This window comes from Pelodiscus sinensis, chromosome 6, assembly GCF_049634645.1.
Source record: "Pelodiscus sinensis isolate JC-2024 chromosome 6, ASM4963464v1, whole genome shotgun sequence".
NCBI classification, from domain to species: Eukaryota; Metazoa; Chordata; order Testudines; family Trionychidae; genus Pelodiscus; species Pelodiscus sinensis.
The window spans coordinates 38,786,585-38,799,739 of NC_134716.1; the positions used below are offsets into that span (position 1 = coordinate 38,786,585).

The 13,155-nt window shown below is 43.6% G+C and overlaps 1 long non-coding RNA gene across 5 annotated transcripts in view; it reads right to left on the reverse strand.

Moving 5' to 3' along the window:
• Positions 1–13,155, reverse strand: part of LOC142829848 (uncharacterized) — an 85,509-nt gene that overhangs the window by 33,558 nt on the left and 38,796 nt on the right. Inside the window, exon 3 of one of the 5 annotated variants that reach the window (XR_012904710.1) lies at positions 6,399–6,806. The exons of the other annotated variants lie outside the window; for them this stretch is intronic. This is a non-coding gene — a long non-coding RNA (uncharacterized LOC142829848). Of the gene's footprint in view, positions 1–6,398; positions 6,807–13,155 lie in introns of those variants that run through there. 5 annotated transcript variants of the gene reach the window in all.

The window sequence follows — 13,155 nt, forward strand, 5'->3', positions numbered from 1 at the left end:
ATTTTCTATTAAACAGACTTACATCTTTCTCCTCCCATTTCTACTGACAATAGTCCTTAGTGAACTTCATACAGGCTGATTGTCCTCTTTTTCTTATGCTAATTTCTGTGTGAGAGGGTCCCATTATTATCATTTCCTCATCATCTTATTTATGTTTGTGTACACATATTTGTGGATATCATGTCACTGAATACCTTCCTGGGTATTGCAATATCTAAGTACAGTACTAGAATATGTACATTAAAACAAGGTAGAGCTTTGTCATTTAGCTCCTTTATGATTTGTTTTGCAGGATTCTCTTTCCTTGAAAATTTAGCTTTTCGTTTTACATCTGAGTGATGACAGACTGAAAATTATGGTGTTACCACTGGTATTTGTTAATGAACCTTTAAATTGGCTTTTAGTAATACAACCTGTTTATGTATGTTATGGTGCTTCATCTCTTTCATTTGTAATAGACAGCACAATTAATTTTCTTCAGTTATCTAACATATTTTAGTTGCATCCAGTCAAAAAGGCCACCAAAAACAACTCTAGACTCTGAGCTGGCAACAGAGTTGGCTTTGCTTTTAATGCGATGAGGAGTCCTGTGGCACCTTATAGACTAACTGAAGTGTAGGAGCATAAGCTTTCGTGGGCAAAGACCCACTTCGTCAGATGCATGTTTGCTTTTAATGTTACACATTTAGGAGAAATTTTTAAGAACATAAATAATAGATGCTTACAGATATAGCATTTAGCACTGAAATCTTGGGACTGGTGCTACATGAAAAAATCAGTAGCTCTTCAAATAATTAACAATGCATATTATTTATCTGTTATGTCAGTATTTTGCATTGATAAACAGCTGATGGCACATATGTGGAAAGTATTTCCATATGTTTCTGCTGAATCAAGTTATCAGGGTAATATAGAATCATGAGATCACTTTTCATATGGATCTTCCATCTCCTCTGCTCCTCCTGCACCCCCAGCTACTTTCTGAGCTAGAAAACTTTTAATGGTACTACAGAAACTTCCATGTTCTCTCTGGTGAAAGATTTTCAGCTGGCCTCTAAGGCATGGTTACATGTCTTTGGATGCTTTCAAAAGATTTCTCTCTTGTGGAAACCAATGATTTTAAATGAAAATCTAATCATTTTTATGGTATACAGTATAACACACTTTGTCTGAAATCTCGCATTTGACCATTCTTCCATGAGTGACCCGAAGGGAGTACATGACTGCAGGCAGCGTCACTTTTGGGATTATTGGAACACTCAAGTCTCTACATAACTACAAGGTGATGATCCATAGAGAGGAAGTTCTCAATGGCAGAGCACAATTGAGTTGAAATTGTTGTGTAATGTTACAATGGCTGTGAAGGGGAAGGCTGCAGCAGATAGAGGACCTCCAATCCTGGTGTCCATGCCATTGGTATCAAGCCCTCTATCTGTCAAGGACAGTGTGGTGACTGTTGTGCACCAGTCTCCCCACTTTAAAAGAAGTCCCGCACAGGCATCTTCCAGTTTTTGGGAAAACAACATCTGCACAAGTCAAAAGTCCAGTGGTAGCTGCATCCAGCAGGATCACCATCCCAGTGGTAAAAAAAATGTAAGAAACTTTTCAACTTTGGAACCTGGAAGATACGTACCCTGATGGACAACTGAGACAGTAACCGACCAGAGTGATGTACAGCTATTATTGCTCATGAATTGAATCTGTTTTATATCAATATTGCTGCCTTGTCTGAAACTAGAAGAGCTGATGAAGGACATGTGATGGAGGAAGAGAAAGGAGGGTACATCTACTTCTGGAAGGGAAAATCTTTAGATTAACCTTCATTGTATAGAGTAGGCTTTGCTATAAAGAACAAGCTTGTAAGGTGCCTCTCTGAGCTGCCACTTGGCTTATGACGAAAAACCAACAGTAATTATTGTGAGCACCTATGCATGAACAATTGGTACCAATGAGGATGTAAAGGAAGACTTCTGCTCTTGGCTGGAAACCATTTTACTGGAGACCCCTAAAGAGGTCATTCTTCTGGGGGATTTCAATAATAGAATCATAGAGCTGGAAGAGACCTCAGGAGGTGATCAAGTCCAGCCCCCTGCCCAAAGGCAGGACCAATCCCAAATATATCAACCCATCCAGGGCGTTGTCAAGCCAAGACTTAAACACCTCTGGGGATGGAGATTTCACCACTTCCCTAGGTAACCCATTGTGGTGCTTCACCACCCTCCTAGTGAAGTAGTTTTTCCTAATATCCAACCTAGACCTCCCCAACTGTAACATGAGACCATTGGCTCCTTGTTCTGATGGAGCCTTTCTCCATCTTCTTTGGAATCTTCCTTCAGGAAGTTGAAGGCTGCTATCAAATCCCCCTTCACTCTTCTCTTCTGAAAGATAAACAAACCCAAATCCCTCAGTCTCGCCTCATAGGTCATGTGCTCCAGCCCCCTGACCATTTTGGTCACCCTTCGCTGGACCCTCTCCAATGTGTCTATATCCTTTCTATAGTGGGGGGGCCCCAGAACTGGACACAATATTCCAGATGTGGCTCACCAAAACCAAATAAAGGGGAATAATCACTTCTTTGGATATGCTGGCTATGCTTCTCCTAATGTACCCTAACATGCGATTAGCCTTCTTAGCTACAAGGGCACACTGTTGATTCATATCCAGCTTCTCATCCACTGTAATCCCCAGGTCCTTTTCTGCTGAATTGCTACTTAGCCATTCAGTCCCCAGCCTGTAATGATGCTTGGGATTCTTCTATCACAAGTGCAGAACTCTGCACTTGTCCTTGTTGAACCTCATCAGATTTCTTTTGGCCCAATCTTCTAATCTGTCCAGGTCACTCTGGACCCAATCCCTGCCCTCCAGTGTATCTACCTCTCCCCCTAGCTTAGTGTTATTTGCAAACTTGCTGAGGGTGCAATCCATCCCCTCATCCAGATCATTAATAAAGATGTTGAACAAAACTGGTCCAAGAACTGATCCTTGGGGCACTCTGCTAGAAACCGAGCTCCAAACTGACATCGAGCCGTTGATCACTACCTCTTGGGCCTGACAGTCTAGCCAGCTTTCTATCCATCTTACAGTCCATTTATCCAATCCATACTTTTTTAACTTGCTGGCAAGAATATTGTGCCAGACTGTATCAAAAGCTTTGCTAAAGTCAAGGTATGTCACTTCCACTGACTTTCCCATATCCATAGAGCCAGTTACCTCATCATAGAAGCTAATCAGATTGGTCAGGCACGACTTTCCCTTTGTGAATCTATGTTGACTATTCCTGATCACTTTCCCCTCTTCCAAGTGCTTTAAAATGGATTCCTTGAGGATCCCCTCCATGATTTTTCCTGGGAATGAGGTAAGGCTGACTGGTCTGTAGTTCCCTGGATTGTCCTTCTTCCCTTTTATAAAGATGGGCACTACATTTGCCTTTTTCCAATCATCCGGGATCTCTCCCGATTTCCATGAGTTTTCAAAGATAATGGCCAAAGGCTCCGCAATGACATTTGCCAACTCCCTCAGTACCCTTGGATACATTAAATCCGAGCTCATGGATTTGTGTATGTTTAGGTTTTCTAAATAGTTCCTAACTTATTCTTTCCCCACCAAAGGCTGTCCACCTCCTTCCCATACTGTGTTGCCTAGTGCATTTGTCTGGGAGATGACAAGTGCTGGACTGATCATTGCCTCATTTGATCCACAATGAAAATAAAAGATTGCCCCCAAGTATCTGTTTCCTTTGCACAGTTATAGGAAAGTGTGACAGGATGCTGGACAAGAATTGCTGACTCAGCCTTCTTTCATGCCAGCTCCCATTACAGGAAGTAAATTGGAGCTGGCTAGAGAAAATCTGCACCCAATTGGTGATTGGATGATAGTTTCCATTCAACTAGCTTGGAACCATATAAAAGGCTGGAAGGAAAGGTGGGGAGGGATGGCGTGGTGAGGGAGTGGAAGCAGAGTGATAGCTCTTCTCTCCTGGAGGCAGATGCTAGAACCCAAGTTGTGTATGGTGAATAGGTGGTGGAAGCACAGCCTGTAAATAAATAGCACCTGTGGTTACTGAACCCTGGGTCTCTTGAGTAACTTTGCAGCTGTCTAACTATTGTGTAAACATACCCTTAGACAGTCTGCTTGGCCTAAAATCTCAGTGAGAAGCTGCTTAGCATTGAGTTAAGGGTTTCCCTCCTCTTCCAATCCTCTCTTTAGAGAGAAAAACTAGGCCATTTTTTTAGTTGCTGATTCAGCACAGCAGGATTACAGGGCCTCCTAGTGGGGTTGCATTGATTGTACTTAAGGCCAGTTCTGGACTAGAAAAATAGCCTTCTGTATGATCTTTTAATGGAGCACACACACAAAAATCTTTCCTTAAAAAGTGCTTTAAATCTGTAAAAATCTTCAAAAATTACATAATTATGTGCAGAAGGAATAATCTATACATGGTTAACCAAGGTCAGAGAATGATGATATGGTTTTCATGGCACTGAATAACCTACCATGCTGAGACCACAAAATACTGGATTGTTCATCGTAGGCGGTTAGCTGCAAGGATGCTGCTAATCATAGACAGACAATGATTGTATCAAACTTCAATTATATTTGAAATCAGACATTACAGACCTGCCAGAGTAGGTGCAATTTAAGGACAGACAATGGCCTATTCAGAAATAAATCATGGTGTAGATGAAAAAAAAGCCTGAAAATACTTGTTGGCCTGTTTTTTAAGCTTCACTAGAACTGTGTGAAATCTGCTGCTTGCAGTTCGCTGTGTGAATAATTTCACTGTTTTTCATCTAATATTTGCAACTCTCTAATAGACAATGTCATAAAAATAAACACACTAAAACAGAAGAAATTTGTATATACAAAAGTTAAGACAACATATTTTTCTTGTTAATTTCTTGGAATAGCTATCAAATATACGCAACGCTGAAAAGCTGATTTCAGCTGCACACATGGATCCTGATGTATACTCCTGAAATTCTCTTGAAGTCAATGGAGCAAATTAAATTACACAAATTAAATGGAAAGCACAATTTGGACTGACATGCAGGATAGGCTCTAATGAGCCAAATTCTTTCCTGGATAGGATTCAGAGTTGCTCAAGTGTTTGTGACTATGCTGCCCTCTCTTGGTTGACCCATTCAGGTTTACCTTTAGCTCTAGGAGTAAATGTATTTTCAGAGCACAAGTCTGAAATTCTTTTACCATCATCATCCATGATGCCCATGGGCCATGGAATCATTACAATATACCAAGGCCATCCCTACCAATATGCAAATTACACCGCCACACAGAGTACCATGAAACTGGGGGCACCTATTTAGGGGGCAGCCCCAGCACTGGTGACCAGTCCCACGCCTGGATGGCCACCCCACAGACTGTGCCTACCCATGGCCACCACTAGAGGGTTGTGGCATCTGGGACACCACCCTACACTTTCCCTGCTCTATCCCATTCCAGCCCTTCCTCTTGCGTGACAGGAATGGGGGGGAGGGGCAAGTTGGGCAGGTCTGACACTAGCAGCAGGGGTCAGGCCCCCTCACACTGACTGACTGGCAGTGGCATGAAGCTGAGTGACCCAGTCTCAGCTCACTCTGCTCCCCTGACTCCCAGCCATGCCGCTTCACTTCCTGCCATTTGTGAATGAAGGGAAGCGATTCCACCCATTCCCCAATCCCACATCCCCAAGCGACATGGCTAGCAGCCAGGGGAGCAGAGTGGACTAGGACCAGTTCACTCCATTTCCTGCCACTGACAATGAGTCAAGGACAGGCCCAACTCTGCTGCCTCTCTGCCCTGCTCCTGCCCCTCCAGGGAGACTGAGTAGGGTACCAAAGTTTCTAAGGGTGGCCCTGCAAAACATACTCACACACTTAAGAGCATCACTAATATATGAAAAGTAACAGGGCTACTCAACTTGGGAAGCCCCAGGGGCCACAATGATACTCACAGCACATGCCGAGGGCCGCAACTTAAGTGTGGTTGCATATACATGCAAATATATACAAATAACTTCTTTCACACTGACGGGCATGAATATAAAGCACTTCCCACAATGCCCCAGTGCTCCTGGCACCTCTTCCCTGGGGGCTAGAAACGCTGTACCTGTCTGTTCCAGCCAGCCCGTCAGCTTGTGTCTTTCAATGCTCACCCTGCCTGGGAGACTCCTCGCCATTATGGAGCATATTCCCATATCGGCCACATGTTGAGCCTTGCATAAACCCAAACCACATCCACAGGCCACAAACAAAAGGTCTGTGGGTCGCATGCGGCCTACAGGCCACATGTTGAGTAGCCCTGCTCTATGTGGTGTCCCCTGCTAAAATCCCAGCAGCTGAGATCTACAATGAAGAGTTCTCACTCTCAGCTACTGGCATCAGCAGAAAGTCTCATTTGTATTTTTTATTTTTTCAAACCCTGTTTTTTAAATCAAATCAGATACTTCTAGCTTTCATTAATGCATGGCCAAGGTTTCCTCAGCAGCAGAACTTGGACTGAAGTCTGGAGCTAGGGGTGGAACTGGAGTTTGGGGAGAATCTGGGGCTAGACAGAGAGCAGGGCTGGGTGCAGACTTGGACTGGAAGTGGAGTGGGACCTGAAATGGAGCACTCCCTCCCTGTACCCATGTGGTTGGCCCAAGCACTATCCCACAATGCCCTTGAACATTCTTTCATGCCCTCCAGAGAGGAACACCACACATTAAAAGACCACCTCTCTGGAGAATACTCACTGGTTTATTCACCGTGCAGAATTAGTAACATCGCAAGGAAACATTTGCTCATCTTCTTAGTTGTAGGCCATGAGAGCTGAAAGCAAGTTAGTTAAAATTTCTTTTACTGGAATCCTTTTTCTAATGTGTAATGCAGAGCACAGTGAAATCAATGGGAGTCTTTCCATTGACTTTCATGAGCATTGGCTCAAGCTCCTAAAGTCTAGTCTGAAAAAAGATTTTCAATATAATAACTATTCCATAAGACTGGGAAAAGAGAAGGAACCATTTCTGTAGGTTTGGAAGGATCAGATTTTTAATCCATAATTATTAATTTCACCATACACAGAAATTGATTAAAAAAATTTCTAAAAATAGTAATAAAAATGTACAGATATGTAGAAAACTTATTAGTGAGCACTTACTGGTGTTTGATTTAAGTATACTTACTTTGTACATTTTGACATGTGATTGCAATAAATTGTGTTTTAATGGTTAAAAAGCTTTAAACTTTCTGAATCTCAGCATCTAGTCTCATTCAGTAATTATGGTCCGATCCCCATCCCTGCCTCCTCCTTAAATTGTCACAGTTGTGGGAAATTACATTAATAAATAATTTATATGCTTATTATCCTTATCCATTATTTGATATTATCCATCACAATTATTTAAAAAATGAAATAAGCTGGTACCTAGCTTAAATGTGTCATTGTAAGTTGACAATGATCCAGAAGAGCAAGAGCTACACCATGTTTCTCATTTTAATCTCTTTCCAGAAACAGGTGACATGATACATTGGTTAGTGTTTGCCTGCTAATGCTCTTTATAGCACCATTTCTATCAGATATAAACAATGTAGGGTACCATAGGGAGCAGTCATTTCTAAGCAGTTCTAAGCAAACATACTATGTCTATTCATAGTCATGAAACAAACTGAAAAAAGTAAAAGGTTATTTAGAAATCAAAATCAGATATGGTTTCACTGCCATTTAATATATGAACACCATCAGCTCCCAACAGTGACTTTACATAGCCAAGTATCAGAGGGATAGCCGTGTTAGTCTGAATCTGCAAAAGCGGCAGAGTGTCCTGTGGCACCTTATAGACTAACCAAAGTGTTGGAGCATAAGCTTTCGTGGGCAAAGTCCCACTTCATCAGATGCATGCATCTGACGAAGTGGCTCTTTGCCCATGAAAGCTTATGCTCCAACACTTCGATTAGCCTATAAGGTGCCACAGGACTCCTCGCCGCTTTTACATAGCCAAGTAACTTTGGAAAAAGTCTTAGTCTGTACACGTTGTCTAAAAGTTATTTAAAAAAAATCAAATCATACTTAATATTTAGATTAAAAATACATATCTAATTCCTCAGTATATTGCCTTAGGAAAACCATTTCTGCATTATGCAAGATCAAGAAGTATACTTCAACTCTTTTGGGGCTTTATATAGTGCATAGTTTTGTCGTATGCACTTTCTACCTGTTTATTTGCAAATCTGATTAATATTGTGTCTGAGTTCTGTTTGGCTCAGTCTATTATTTCCCTTGTTTCTAAAGTTTCCTCTCCAACATTTTAATTATCAGAGGTGGGGAAGATATCAATATTGATATTAATTGTCAGTCTCCAGAAATGGAAGATAGGGGTGTACTGCTAGACTAATAGAAAATTGTGAGGGCTAATACCCTGTGTGAGCAGGGGTTACAATAGACCTCTCAGGAGAAGGAGGAGTCTGTCAGATCTTATGTATCAAATATCACAGAGTGGAGTGACACAACTTAGCTTCATCTCACATAAAATAATGTCACAGTGTAGTATCATTGATTAAAACAGAACTACTACATGTTGTGTCAGCATAAGAGACACCATAGTATAACACACTACATGTTTTTTCATTATCTAGCAGAAAACATATCTTAGAATATATATACAGGCAGTCCCCGGGTTACGTACAAGATAGGGACTGTAGGTTTGTTCTTAAGTTGAATCTGTATGTAAGTCGGAATTGGCGTCCAGATTCAGACACTGCTGAAACTGACCGCCAGTTCTGACTTACATACAGAATCAACTTAAGAACCCCAGGCGTCCCCAAGTCAGCTGCTGCTGAAACTGATCAGCAGCTGATTCCAGGAAGCCCGGGGCAGAGCAACTCTGCCTGGGGCTTCCTGTAGTCAGCGCTGGTCAGTTTCAGCAGAAGCTGACTTGGGGACGCCTGGGGCAGAGCAGCTGGGGTGCTGCTGGGTTGCTCCAGTAGCGCCGCTCCTCAGCACTACTGGAGCAACCCAGCAGCACCCCATCTGCTCTGCCCCAGGTGTCCTGATTCAGCCGCTGCTGAAACTGACCAGCAGCGGCTGAATCAGGACCTGGGGCAGAGCAGCTGGGGTGCTGCCGGGTTGGTCCAGTAGTGCCCAGAGCGGGCGCTGCAGGACCAATCGGCAGCGCCCCAGCTGCTCTGCCCCAGAGTCCAAAACAAAAGCCTGGTCTGCTGGGGGGGGGGGGGAGCACACTAGCTGCGCTCCCCCCCCCCCCCCAGCAGACCAGGGACACGGGGAGCAGAGCCGCAGCGGCAGCGGGGTGCCGCGCCTCTGAGGCTTTGCTCTGGCAAAGCCTCAGAGGCGAGGGACCCCGCCGCGGCTGCGGCTTCAGTCCGGGAGCCTGTGGTCTGCTGGGGACGGTCCCCAGCAGACCACAGGCACCCGGATTGAAGCGGCAGCAGCGGCGGTTCCCCGCGCCTCTGAGGCTTTGCTCTGGCTAAGCCTCAGAGGCGCGGGAACCCGCCCGGTGCCCCTGGTCTGCTGGAGACCGTCTCCAGCAGACCAGGGGCACCGGAGCAGCTTACGAACGGGGCTTTCTCGCCCCGACTTCCGGGGTGAGAAAGCCCCGTTCGTAAGTGCGGATCCGACGTAAGTCGGATCCGCGTAAGTCGGGGACTGCCTGTATCTTAATGGGCAGGGACTGGTTAGTTCCTCATGATGTCAATTTATATCTAATCTTCATATAAAAACTGTGTCATTTTGGTTACCTTTCTTCTGTTAAAAATCCTCTCCTAAATTATGATGCTTTACTCTGGCTTATCTAAGATAGTGGTTCCCAGCCTTTTTTATACCACACACTGGCAAACCCATTCACAAACTTCTGGTGGACTAGCGAAATTTTATTTGCATATTCATTATGCAGGCAATGAATATTCAAATAGTCAAATAAATGTTACCGGTCCACCAGGAGTTTGTGAATGGGTTTGCTGGTCTGCAGTATAAAAAGCTCCAGCCCTCAGATCCCCCCAGTGCCAGCCCTAACCCCTCGAGCCCCCCATCCCTCCACTACTTCCCAGCACCAGCCACTGACCCCAGAGTCCCCTGCACCCAACCGCCCCCATCCCAAATGCCTCAGTGCCAGGCCCCCACCACCAGACCCCCCCGGTGCCAGCTGTCTGTTTCCAGAGCCCCACTGCACACAACCCCCCCCCCAGCTTCCCCAGTCCCAGCTCCCAGTCCCTGATATCAGCCCTGTCCCCAGTGCCCCCCAGTGCTAGCCCTACCCCATAGCCCTCTCACTACTAGCCCTACCCTCAGAGCCCCCCAGTGCCAGCTCCCCACTTCTTAATGACCCCCCCACTAGCCCTACCCCCAGAGCTCCCTGTGCCTGCCCCACCACCTTCACCTAGCCCTGCAATGCCTCCCAGCTGCCAGCTGAACACAGCTGCCTAGGTTATGGCTGCTCTAAGGCTGCTGTGCCATGTTCCGCGCGACCCTCCCACCGCACAGTGTACTGTACTGGTTGGCTGAGAGGTGGGGCAGGAAACACACTGTGAGAAGAGGTATCTCAACCCCAGCCCCACCACGGCCTAGCAGCCAGCAGATCCTGACCCTGCACTGGTTTGCAGACTGGCAGTTGGGAACCACTGATCGAAGATACATCAGATAGCATTCTACTTACTTATGCATTTAAAAAATACCTCAGAAAGTATGCAAGTTTGTATCACGAAATTCACTAAATGGTGTCGTGTGTTCCCAGACAATGGAAATCTAAATTATAGCAAAGGTTTGGCCTTTAAAACAAGTACTCTAACAACACTGAAATTATTGCTCCTCTATCTGTGCTTCACCTTTTTCTCCTAAATAGAATGGTCGATCTGTTAATCATGTTCTGTTTTAGCAGCATCTTAATTGGCAAATGTTGGAGATTGTGCCGTCATGCAAGGTTCCCAGTAGTACATCTGTTTCTAATGCACAGTGCATAATTTAATGACGAGACACTTCAGTGGTCTACCCACTGTAAATCTCAGTTGTTAAAAATGTCTGGAGCAAGACGCCTTTAAATAGTAGACACTTTTTTGGTACATTAATTTTCTCACATTCAGAAGCAGAAAATGTAATAGTAGCTGTCACTTTGTGTAAAGCTCTGTTTACTTTTAAATGCTATTTACAGCTTAAATGTCTTTTTCAAAATGATTAGCTATAGTAGAATTTTAAAACTTTTATAAAACCTATTGATTATAGTTAATAAGTTTTTTCTCAAACTACACATTAAGAAATCTATGCATTATGCATTAAAACAAGAGATTTTTCATGCCAGACCCTAACCGGGATAAGCCAACTGGATTCTGTACACAACTGAGATCAGAAATGTAAAATCTTAATGTACAGTAAAACATGGGCTGGGATATTCAAATGTAATCTCTTCCCCTTCATGCGCACAGGCATAGAAAGCCAGAGTAGCTATACCCACCACAATACCTTAATAGTCACAAAACCATATCCTCATCTATAATTCATCTTGGCTAGTAATGCGCTTACTGACTGGCACTCTATCCAACAAACCCCTTACAATGTGGAAGATCTAATTACACACAGAAAAACATAGTTGTCAAACAAGCTTTTAGTGGCTGGATAAACATTCCTAACAGAGAGAAATCCATAAATCCAAAATCCCAGATTTCTATCTTAAGTGTGGAATAAAATCCCCTCCTAAACAAAGAGAGGGGGAAGTAAGACGGAGGGACAAGGGTAACTTCAAGATTTTTGTTACATTCAGATTAAAATATATTAAAGTCAACACATATATTGAAAAATGAATTGAATTCATCATTAGTAAAAAACTATATAATATTGTTTACACTCTGCTCTTTATTATGGAATATACTGTTCTCATGGTCCCACATTTTTGTCCTTTTTCTTTAGTCAGTCAGCTAACCATTTCACCTCTATCCTTTGCTTTGAACATGGCTTTTTTTTCCTTCCAAAAAAATTTAGTACGTGTACATGAATGCTGTATGCATACCCCTCCCACTCCACACGCAAAGGTACTATGTAATGAGGGTTGCATTTATCATCATTGATAATACAAAAGTACTTAGAAGCACCAGTTGGGATTGGAGCTCCCTTATTAGTCACACAGAAATGATGCTGCTAATCAAGCAATCTACAATAGTTGACTAACAAACCACTCATTAGTCTTTAAGGTGCGACAGTACTCGTTGGTTTTGCTGCAACAGATTAACACAGCTACCCCTCTTAAACTGGTGTAATCTTGTTCATTTACAGCACATTTAAAAGAAATAAGGGGTGTCTGCAGGATATATAAAGACTAAAGTGCAAAGGGATAGAATTATTGCTACCAAGGCAAGAGTACTCAAGCACCTTCTGAGGCAGAGTTGTTGCACTGGCAGGAAGGTATTGTGTATTTGTCTAGGATCTTATCTGGCACCCATCATCATGGATGACATTGCCAGTCGACCAGTGTCAGGCGGCATTATGCTGCTGTATTGCCTTTCGGGTGAAAGATGATGTTGAGAAATTATGATAGATACTACTTCTGAGTCCACAAGTGATGCAGGGAGGGCTAGCAGACTCCCTTCTAGCTTGTGCTAGCCAACACCTCCTGTGAAATTCAGAGGCCTCCAACACTGGTGCCCTGGGGAGGAAAGTGGCTACCCTTTCCTTATAATGCACCATGCTGAGGTAGGCATAATTTGGCTTATGGTGTATTTGTAGATCCAGCACAATAATGTCAAGTGTGATTGTTCACACTGCTAAAGTTAGGAAAATAGGAATCATCCAGTAGAATCCCAAACTGCTGCATTAGTCACGATTCTGAATATGATCTTAGCACATACACTCGTGCAGCTTGATGCATCTGGTTTCATGCCACAGCAAGGCATACAGATCTCCTGCTGCAAACTGATGTAGCACAAGTAAGTTATATTGAACTATCGGCCTAGGAAATCCTCTCTCTCAGAGAGTCCATCTCCAGGACACAGAATGTTGGGCACACACTAATGTATTGGTTAATGCTTACATTCAGACTCCATTGAGTTTGTATGCTTCACCCTGAGGGCCCCAATATAACTTCATTGGGGTGCCTACAATTCCTTCTGAAATCATGGATCTGACAGAGAACTACATCTCCTTGTTTGTAATTCAGTGGCCAAAAGTTATTTTATGGCATAT